The sequence below is a fragment of the Orycteropus afer genome, unplaced genomic scaffold (genome assembly GCF_000298275.1).
Source record: "Orycteropus afer afer isolate SDZICR_OR568_19922 unplaced genomic scaffold, OryAfe1.0 scaffold00391, whole genome shotgun sequence".
In the NCBI taxonomy this organism is placed as follows: Eukaryota; Metazoa; Chordata; class Mammalia; order Tubulidentata; family Orycteropodidae; genus Orycteropus; species Orycteropus afer.
The window spans coordinates 1,587,691-1,599,038 of NW_006921978.1; positions in this window are offsets into that span (position 1 = coordinate 1,587,691).

Below are 11,348 nucleotides of genomic sequence, written 5' to 3' on the forward strand. Positions count from 1 at the left end.
TTGTCATTGTGTGCCGTCGAGTCAGACCTGACTCATTGCCACCCCTTCTTGGGTTTCCGAGGCGGTATCACTATGGAAGTAGATTGCTCAACCTTCATTTCAAGGAGTGGCTGGTAAGTTTGAACCACCAGCCTTCTGGTTAGCAGTCAAGAGCCTTAGGCACTATGCTACCAGAGCTCCTTCAAAATACATGGAGTAAAAAAATTATTATTAATCCTGTGTTTTGAAATACTTGTCAATTTGAAAATTCTAACAATATGTTAAATAAAGAGGGAGATATAAAGATATGATTTACCTTCAAATAGCCCAGGATGGATTCTAGATTGAGCATCACTCTTTGTGGACCATAATAGAATAATCTTGTGTCTAATTCATTCAATGAGCACAGTGCCACCACTGGGAATAGTAATGTCTATGCTCTATGTATTTTTTCTACTATTATATAAAGGTCATTTGGGAAATTAAGTTCCATTTTATGTGTTTTACAAAATTAAACTGGCTGTTTCCCATTTCTTGTGGTTATGTATCAATTATGAAAGAAAGCTTATTGATACAGGTGAAAGTTAAAGATCACTTAGGGCTTCTAGGAAAAAATATTGAACAATAAAATAGTCTCCAAACAATGCCTGGGGTAAAACAATTTTGCGCAGGAACATGTCATTGTTTTTTCAAAGTTATTACTGCCTTTTAAAATAGCTAATATTTGTGGATGACAGTTACTAAAGATCAAAACATACAGCTTTGATTGGTTAAGAGTAAAAACCCAAAAACCAAACCCCTGCTGTTGAATCAATTCTGAGTCATAGCGACCGACAGGACAGAGGAGAACTGACACATGGGGTTTCCAAGGCTGTAATTTTTACAGAAGCCAACTGCCACGTCTTTCTCCTGCCGTATGGCTGGTGGGTTAGAACCTCCAACCTTTCCTTAGTAGGGTAGCTGAGTAAATAAGCTCATTGTCGTTAGGTGCCATGGAGTCGATTTTGACTCATAGCGACACCATGTGACAGAGGAGAACTGTTCCCTGGGTTTTCTAGGCTGTAAGTTTAAGGGTGCAGATCTCCAGGTTTTTCTCCCTTGGAGAGAAAGTAGCATTTATTTGATGCATTTTTTTTTCCTCTGAGAATTTTTATTGTATTAATTAAGAACAAATGCTTCTTCATCCCTGTTTCAATCATGGTAGATGTAAGTCCATAATACTGTAAAGATATGGAAAGAACTATTTCTGCTTGTTGTCAGTAATAGTTTGTCTTATAAATTATGTTTACTTAAAATATCTTAAGATGAGAAAGTAACTTATTGTGAAACATGCAATTTTTTAAATTAAAAAATATAAAAAAAATAAGTACAACTATTGTGTGTATAAAATCATTTTCCCTGGCAGTTTGATGAAAATTTTGAGGCTTAGTGGGGCATTTCATTGCCCTCTTCTGATAAGCACTGTGCTCCTTAAGGAACACTCCATTCCTCCTTTTGATGACCAAAAGGATTATGGTATAATCCTTTTAATGATTATACCATAAAATATAAAGCTGGGACTTATTTCAAGAGAAATTATACAATTCTTTTTTAAGTAATATTTTTCCACATTAAAAGTATATACATATGTGATCATAAGTATATAGTTATACAAACACACATCACACACACATATTTATATACTGGATGTTTGTCAGAATACATGGGGAAAGCCAGGCTTTATCCCACATTAATGGTGCAGATTTATATAAATCACTTGATCTTTTCACTCTTCACATTTTCTGTCTGTGAAAGAAAATATTTGGACTGTTGGCTAAATATGAAGTTCCCTTATAACTCTGAATACTTGTGACTTTACATTATGAACAAGCACACGTTATATATGTGCAGAAAAATAACCTTTTTGGATGATGATAGGCATTATTTCCTCTCCATATTAGCCAAAACAGAAAAAAGAAGGAAAAATTGTTGATAAAATTTTCCATTATTACTGGTCACATTCTATTCTTTCCTGCAGTTACTAATAAGTATATAATTATATTTGATTTATTCTTTTGAAAAGTTGTGGATGTCTTACATATAAACAAATCATTCTTAATCTAATTGTATTATTTTTAAATCCTATAGCACTAAATATATATAAAAGAAGAAAATACTGATTGCTTTGGCTACTTAATATTTTGTCATTTAAATCAGTGTATAGGCTTTATATTCTTCCCTTTTGCAGATCAAAGCTTCTCTCAAAAAGTAACATTGTTGGCTAAATTTTACATATGAAAAATGTTGAATTGGCAAATATTTTGTTATATAGATGTAGGTATCTACTATAATAATAATAATAATAATAAAAGTGGTGTTGTTGATAAGTAGTATTTCCTCCCCCAAATACTGCATTTTTAAAATCAATTTCCATTTCCTGCTTTAATTTTTCATGGTAAAATTTTTAAATCTCATTTAAGTCTAAATATAGCTTTACTATATTTAAGTGGAAACCAAAGGGAAACAGTTTGGATTTTTGTTTTGTTTCATTTAGTTTGGTATGTCGATTTGTTTTTGAATAGTCTTTTAAAAGAATGTTTAGAGAACAGCTAAAACAAAGGCTCAGAATCAAAAGTTGATATTGTTAAATAATGTGCTCTTTAAAAATACACCTGTTACCGTATTCTTACTCTTGTCATTCTCACTGATAATTCAGCTTTTAAAAGTATACTATTGAGCATGAAGAAAGATATTTTAAGACCTTTCCTTTGGTAGACATTACATGTATTTTCAAAGACAGTGCCCATGATCCAAGCTTACACTTAATGGGGAAAGCAGGATCAACACATAAGAAAATCTAAAAAATGAGACGAATCATCAGCAGGAGTATAGTAGTAAGCAAGTTATGTATAAAAATAGCTACAATCCATCACTGCTATTCACAAATACTGAAGATGTATTTTTTTAATGTTTAAGATGAACAAGTGGACTTGATTGTGATTTTCAATATTTATGTAATCTGAAACTATTACATGTGCTTCAATCTTTGAACAAAACTTTTTTCAGTATTTTTTTTTTCACTTTTTATTGTGATTTGGGTGAAAGTTTACAAGTCGAATTGGTTTTCCATTCAACAACTCATAAGCATTTTGTTTTGTGACAATGTTTGCAATCCCTGCAATCCCCACAATGTAATAGCATTCTTTCCACTTCCTCCCTATGTTTACCAATTCCATTTGTCCTTCTTTCCTATCCCTTCCGCCTTTCTGACCTTTATCACTAGGCAAATGCTGCTCTTTTGATCTCATATAGTTGATTGTGCTAAGGAGTGAGTACCTTCCCAGTATTACTGTTTAGCTTATAGGCCTGTCTATTGTATGGCTGAGCCATTAGGGTGAGTTCAATTCTAGGCTTGAAGGGTGTCTAAGACCATAATCTTGGGCGTTTCACCAGTTTCTCTTACACTAGTAAGTCTGGTCTTTTTTTTTTTTTTGAGTTTTGTTCCACATTTTTCTCCCACTCTATCCAAGACCTTCTATTGTGATCCCTTTCAGAGCACTCAGCAGTGGTAGCCAGGTGCCATCTAGTTCTTCTGGTCTCAGGGTCCTGGAGTCTGGGGCTCATTCATACAAGATCATTATACAAAAATCAGTTAGATTCCTCTACATTAACAAAGAGAACTCTGAAAAAGGAAATCAGGAAAACAATACCACTTTCAATAGCCACCCAAAAGATGAAGTACTTAGGAATAAATCTGACCAGAAATTCAAAAGACCTTTACAAAGAAAGGGAGCTCTGGTGGCGTTGTGCCTAAGTCCTTTGACTGCTAACCAGAAAGCTGGAGGTTCAAACCCACCAGCCACTCCTTGGAAGGAAGGTTGGGCAATCTACTTCCATAGTGATACTGCCTCAGAAAGCCAAAGAGGGGTTGCTGTGAGTTGGATCTGACTCCATGGCAGTGAGTTTGTTTTTTGGTTTTATACAAAGAAAACTACAGAACAGTACTACAAAAAACCAAAGAACACTTATGCCATGCTCATGCACAGGAAGACTTAACATTGTGAAAATGTTAATACTACCCAATATGTACAAATATTAGGCAATCCTGATCCAGAATCCATCACCATTCTTTAGAGATGAAAAAACTAATCATGAACTTTATATGGAAAGAACAGGGACCCTGGATAAGCAAAGCACTACTAAAGAAGAAGAGCAAAGTAAATGGCCTCATATTCCCTGATCTTAGTATCTTTTAATATGCCAGATGTAATACTAGGCTGTAAGTCTCTGCCTTCTAGAGATCAAAGTGTAGTTGTTGATCTGTGCAAAAACAGTAAACTACGGTATAGTTTGATGAGTTCTGTGTTAGAAATACACTTAGAGTACTGTAAGAATATAAATAAACTCAAACTCAACCTGTAAGGGTGAGTTGAGGAGATAGAATTGTAGTGATGGAATGTCCCAGGGTAGTTCAAATGGTTTGCTCTCAGCTACTAACCTCGAGGTTGATGGTTCAAGTCTATTTAGAGATGCCTCAAAAGAAAAGGCCTGCTGGTCAATTTTCATAACATTGGAAAAAAAAAAAAAAAAGCCATTGAATTGATTCCAATTCATAGTGATACCCATTGGGTTTCCAAAGCTGTCAATCTTTACAAGCAGACTACCTCATCTTTCTTCTGTGGAGCAGCTGGTGGGTTTGAATCACTGACCTTTTGGCTAACAGCCAAATGCTTTAACCACTATATTACATTGTTGTTGTTGTGTGCCGTCAAGTGGGACGCGACTCATAGCGACCCCTCTTTGCGTTTCTGAAGTGGTATCACTATGGTAGTAGATTTCCCAATCTTCCTTCCAAGGAGTGGCTGGTGGGTTTGAACTGCCATCCTTCTGGTTAGTAGTCAAATGCCTTAGGCACTATGCTACCAGAGTCATTAAAAACCCTATGGAGTGCAGCTTTACTCTGAAACTCCTGTGGCACCGTGAGTTGGTATAAGCTTGACAGGAACAGGTTTGATTTGCTTTTTGGGGAGGTATTAGAGAGGTGTAAGAGAAGAATTTCTAGTTGAGAAGATATTTGAAACAAAATTTAATGGATTGGTGAGAATTAAACAGGCAGATGCAAGGCATGGGCAAGTAAGTGGGGCAATAATAGCATGAGGGTGAGGAAGAGCATAACATTCAAAGTATTGCACATAATTCACTATAACTGAAGTGTGTGGACAGTGGTAGAGGATGATAGTGACAATGGTTAGAAAAGCCTTTGCACTTTACCTGAAGGGTCTGGAAAGCAACCAGACAATTGAAGCTGGGAAGTGATATGATTGGTCTGCGATGGAAGCAACCGGGAGACCATTTAAGACAAGTAAACAGAGTTTGATGGAGGTGAAAGAATACTTTTGAGACATATTTAGAAGGTAAAATCTTTGAGAATTTGTGACCATTTGCATTTGAGAGTGTGAAAGAGGGAGATGCATGAGAGGATTTCTAGGTTTTGTCTTGAGGGATAGGTATGATGTTATGAATTGAGATCAGGACTGCCAGCTGAGATGCACATTTGGTAAGGAGACCTGAGAGAGATCTGTACAAGGTAATAATCCATGCCAGAAGGCATGACTGCTTATTCGGAGAGGAAAGAAGATGATTTAAGAATGGGATTCTAGGGATAAAAACAACTAAGAGTAGATGCAGGAGACAGCAGATCTTTGGTGAAAAGCCTGAGGAGCAGCCAGTGAGAAAAGAGAAAAGCCTAAGAGATTTGAGATTGTAAAGTCAAACGCAAAAAGGATCCAGCAAGAGACTAATCAAGAGAGTCAAATGCAATATAAAGAGTAAATATAATAAAATCTGAAATGTGTCAGCTGACGTTGACTACTGGTCTTGGGCAGAAGTTTTAGTTGGGCCATACTTAAGAAGTAAATGAGAAGACAGTAAAATATACATTTTTCTTGGAGAAGCTAGCCGGGAGAGGGAAGACAGCTGGGGAAGATAAGACATGGAAGAGGAAATTAAGATGAGAAACAGTTGAGCAATTTTGCTTTTCTTTTAATTTTAGTGCTGAGCCAATAAAAGTGAATTGTTGAATAAAAACAGTTACTACAGTTCTCTTGGAGTCCCTGAATGGTGCAAATAGTTAACTTTCTCAGCTGCTAGCCAAAAGTTGGAAGATCAAGTCCACCCAGAGGTGTTTCAGAAGAAAGTCTTGGCAATTTTCTTCTGAAAAAGCAGGCCATTGAAATACCCTTTGGAGAACAGTTCTACTCTGACACACATGGGACTGCCATGTGTCAGAATCAACCTGGTGGCAAATAGTGGTTCAGTTATGTTAACACTATGTAACAAACCTCCTGAACACTTAGTGAAATAAAATAACAGCCATTTTATGTTCATCGATTGAATGTGTCAGGACCAGGGGAGAACACTGTGGGATAGCTTCTCTCTCTGTCTTATAGCTTCTGGGCCTCAGCTAGGAAAACTCAGTGGGCTAGGGATGACTCAGGGGCTGGGGCCTGAAACAACTGGGCTGGAGGAGCCATTGTCTAAATAAGAGATATGGAAAGTTAGGAAGTAAATTCCTGGTAGTCTTTATTCATCTCAGAACGGAGGAAGAGTCCACTGAGACTAAAGGTATGGGATAGGGAGCTGGGAGGAGGAGTGATGATTTGAAATAGCTTCTAGGGAGGGAGGAATTAGAACCCAAGAATTTAAGGCTCAACTGAGTTTATGAATTTGTAATTGCAATAATTGGCACAGTTGAATTATTTTCACCTACATACTGTGCTAGTAGAGAGTGGTAGTTTAGCAATCTCTTGGGTTTAGGAGATTACACCATCCTTAGATGTCTGTCCTCTTTCTAGATTTACATATATATGGGAAAGATAAACAATATCAAGATTTTAAATAAAAGAAAGAATACTGACATAAGTAAACTGATACCTAGGAACACTTCATGCCAACTCGGTGCCCCTTTGTAACATTATTCATGTGTACATAAGGATTATATTTCCTTATTTTGGGGAAAATCACTCTATCCCAGGATGGTGTTGTTGTTGTTGTTGTATTGGGCCGTCGAGTCAGACCCGACTCATAGCGACCCCTCCTTGGGTTTCCGAGGCAGTATCACTACGGAAGTAGATTGCCCAACCTTCCTCCTAGGATGTTAAGCAGTGTTATATCATGGACCAAGGCTGATCTATTCATTTTAGTTACCTGTGTTGTGAAGAAGTCTAATGCTTAGTCAGATTGCAGGAGATAGAGGGAAAGATGAACAGTTAGAGATATTTATCATAGGTGATGGAAGGGCCAGTGGTGGCATTTACAGTTATCCTCACCAGCCAGTCCTATCCCATTCCTCTAAATGGAAATAATAATTACTGAAAACGCTAATAGTGACAGTGGCAAATGCTGTTTTCACAATACCAATTAGCTTCTGTCATTTTACTCTGTTTCATGACTTTTGGAATTTTATGGTTACTCATTCATGCTCATCTCCTATATACACTCATAGTACTATGAAGGAAATGGGGGGGGGGGAATCTAGGTGCTTGGCAAAAGGAGAGGCTTCTGCCAAAGCTGCAGGTAGGATTCAATCTTTGGTGTTTACTGCTTATTCTGAGCTGGCTTTCAAAATTCAGCTAGCCAGTATATCTCAAGACACCTGCAGGCACCTCTTCTCCCCTTTCTCCCACAGAGTGCTCCCAAGAAGGCTATTCACTCAGGATGACCCTCAAAAATGCATAGATAAATAAAACTTTACTTGACTCAGATTTTATGATGACAAAACAGTGCTCATGGGATAGTGGAATTGTCTGGTGTGTGTTCAAGCATGATTTTGTTAATTTCAACCAATCAGACTTTTTAAAATAAGTTCCTCGATTTTCTGTACTTAAACCCTGTGGAGGACTCTTCTCAAAGGAGTGTGTTTGTGAATCCTCACGGTCCTGCCCAATCTAGGCCATTTTATTCCTTCAGTAAAACTCTGCTTGATATTTAACTGAGAGCCCAGTTTGTTTTTTCACGGTACATTTATTATTGTTGTTGTTGTTGTTGTTTGCCATCGGGTCGGCCCCGACTCATAGCGACCCCTCCTTGGGTTTCCGAGGCAGTCTCACTACGGAAGTAGGAATGCCCAACCTTCCTTCCGAGGAGTGGCTGGTGGGTTTGAACCGCCAGCCTTCTGGTTAGCAGTCAAGTGCCTTAGCCACTATGCTACCAGAGCTCCTACATTTATTATAGGATCATGATATTTTAATTCTTTCATTTCAACTCTATGAAAACTACGTCTAATGACACATAATTTAGAAAACTTCCCTGGGTGCAAAACAGATTGTGTACATCACTGATGGATTATTTGTTGTTGTTGTTGTTATATGCCGTCGAGTCAGCCCCGATTCATAGCGACCCCTCCTTGGGTTTCCGAGGCAGTATCACTACGGAAGTAGGATTGCCCAACCTTGGTGAGCTTTAAATAGTGTTTCCTCAGCCTAATGACCAGAAAAAAAAAAGAAAACAATTCTTAACAAGGTCAAGTTCAGACAATTCCATAGTCTTGGAATTTTATTTTGTTTTCAATTTGAAGACAGAAGACAATCACTGTTGTTTTGTAATAAAACCTTTACCCTATCCTAGGCAGTATCCTTTGTCTTTATTGTTGTTAGATGCTGTCAAGTCACCTCGGACTCATAGTGACCCTATGTACAACAGAATAAAACATTGCCTAGTTCTGCCCCGGCTTCACAATCCTTGTTATTCGTTAGCCCATTGTTGCAGTCACTATGTCCATCTATGTCTTTATGAGGAAGACTTTTTTCTTTCTTTCTTTACAGTTTGAATTGGAAGTGGTTTAGTCATGTACATCAATAAATCATTTATGTGTGTAAATTACATAACTCTGACTTTTCAAATTGAATAGAACTATGTAAAACGTCTGAGATCAGTGTGCCAGCAATTAGCCTGAATCATAGGGCACCATGATGGTTTTGCTGGCATCAGTGTACGCTGTGTACATTCTATTTTCGCCATAATGTTCAGTACAGTAATAGACTAAGCACCGAGGAAATTGCATTGACTCTTTCCGACCACCAGGGAAACGTCCGTCTCGTCGAGCTGCCCTAAAAAAGCATATAGACACTGGGAACAAATCTGACTCAATGCATTCTCTTAGTAGAAAGAAAGGCAAATGAGTATTTCATCAGAGCTACGCTACTTTTGCTTTTAAAAAGATCGTCTCTTTGTTCACTTATGAGGAAAATTACTTCTCGGTACATGCGTAAGAAATATTTGAGTGTCACAGAAGAAAGCAAAAAAAATATTAGGGGCATTAGTGGGGTGAATTTCATGTTTCCTCTTCCATAAATAACAACCCTTTTAATTTCTTGAGTTGCGCATACACTCGAGCTTTGCCTCCGAGTAAAACTTCGGCCACAAGATGGCACTGACCTGCAAACAAAGGAAAACACAGTGGCCCTGACTTTTTTAAAGCCTTGTAAAATTGCCCTGCCTTCCGAAGTCAAGGACTGAGCGCTTACTTCCCTCGGCGCGGTGCGTGTGTATCTAACAATGTTGGTTTACGTTTATTTGCTTTTTTTTACCAGAATTCCTAGGCAACCCAACCCCGAGGTGTGTATCAGAGGTGAGGCATTTGCGTGGGGAGTTCCAGGCTCTACTCGAGGGCGTTGTCACGTGATCCCGGGATGAGGTGGAGTTCGGCTTTAAGGGGGCGTCTCTTATCTTCATCAACCCTTAGGATCTGAGCAGGAGAAATACCCGAGGATCTTTTCATCCTGCTCTCTCCCTTCCATTATCACTTTTTCCTCTTTAATAAGCAGGGTCGAATAAGACACATACAAGAGAGGGTAAGTTTCAAGTTTATGCCTTTTAAGGGACTTTTGAGAAATTTCTCACTGATGGGGTGAAGGGTGGAGATAGGGATGGGGGAAGGGGAGGGATGAGAGAGCCTAAAACTAGCTCCGGAGAACTGAAGTGGGTTGGGAGTCCGCCTTCCAGTTCAGTTCACAGCGCCGGGAGGTACAGATGCTCCAAATTATCGGACAACTCCAGGACTCGAGCCTACGATTTTAAGGTTGACGTTGGTAAAGGAAGAAGGTACCTTACTAAGAGGTCGTGGAGTCCCCACACCTTGCTCCTAGGGTATCCAAGTTCTTCTCTGCTCTGGTTCTGTTTAAAAGGCCCGGGGACTTAGAAAGTGCCCTTGTTCGCACACCCCGCACCTCTCTCATCTTTCACCTTTTTTTTTTTTTTTTCCTGGAGCTGGCTGGAGCCGTTTGCAAGGACCGCAGCGAGTCTTTGCCGAGCAAAAACGGGCTGGAGAAGGGTGAGGTTGGTCTGTGGTCCACCTTCTTTCCCCTCACCCCGTGGCTTGTGCCTGGCGGGGTGCGGGCGATCTCCAGGTACAGCGCAGCCCAGGGCCACGCGCTCCGCGGGCACTTGTGGGCTCCCTGCTGAAATCGAGCCTCGTCGCCCTATGCAGGGCTCTTCCAGGGTGTCGTTGTCCCCTGATAGACAGCCTTAGCCCTGACCCCCTGTTTCCGAATTTTAATAGTCGAAGTCTTTGTTTAGCTCCCTCTTTCAGAACCACGATGAAGGAAATTGGGGATGGATGGGAGGCTTAGTCGGACTGGTCCGATTGGTCTGCAAGTGGATTGGAGAGAAGCAGTTGTTTTAAGGAGCGATGCTGGGCCAGGGGGGAGAAAATTCACTTTGGGTTTGGGCTTATCTTGTTTTGTTTTTGGTTGGTTTGAATGTTTTCTGTTTTGCCAGTTTCACATTATCACAGGTTGAGACCTTCCCTGATTAGATGGATGAGTGGATGGATGTATATATGTGGGAAGAGGAGGGAGGTCGGGAATGGAGGTAACTTTGGGCCATCCCCCTAGTTATACAACATGAGAAAGTGGGCTTGTAATCAGAGGAAAGGAATTTTGATTGAACAACGTTTCCTTTCGTTCTGTCGGTAACTTCTGAAACACAGGGAAACCTAGAGGAGGGGAGAATCTGTGTTTAGACGTTTCACTTTTCTTTAAGCGCTCAATGATTTGTCATGACCACCTGAATTCTTTGAGAAAACATAAATTACTGGGTGCCACACTCAGGCAAAAGGACTTCCAGAGCTGGCGCGCCTCTGCTCAGTCAGGAACCTAGAAACAGTAGCTGGCAGTCCAGCACTCTAGGCTGGTTCCCTGCTGAGGCAAGAGTGACCTGAAAGCATTCAGTCCAGTTTCCCACCCAAGACTAAAGACTGAGTAGTTTTCGGTAGCTACTACTTTACAATTGTTATTGTTGTTATTATTTGCCATCGAGTCGCCCGACTCATAGCGACCCCTCCTTGGGTTTCCGAGGCAGTATCACTACGGAAGTAGGAATGCCCAACCTTC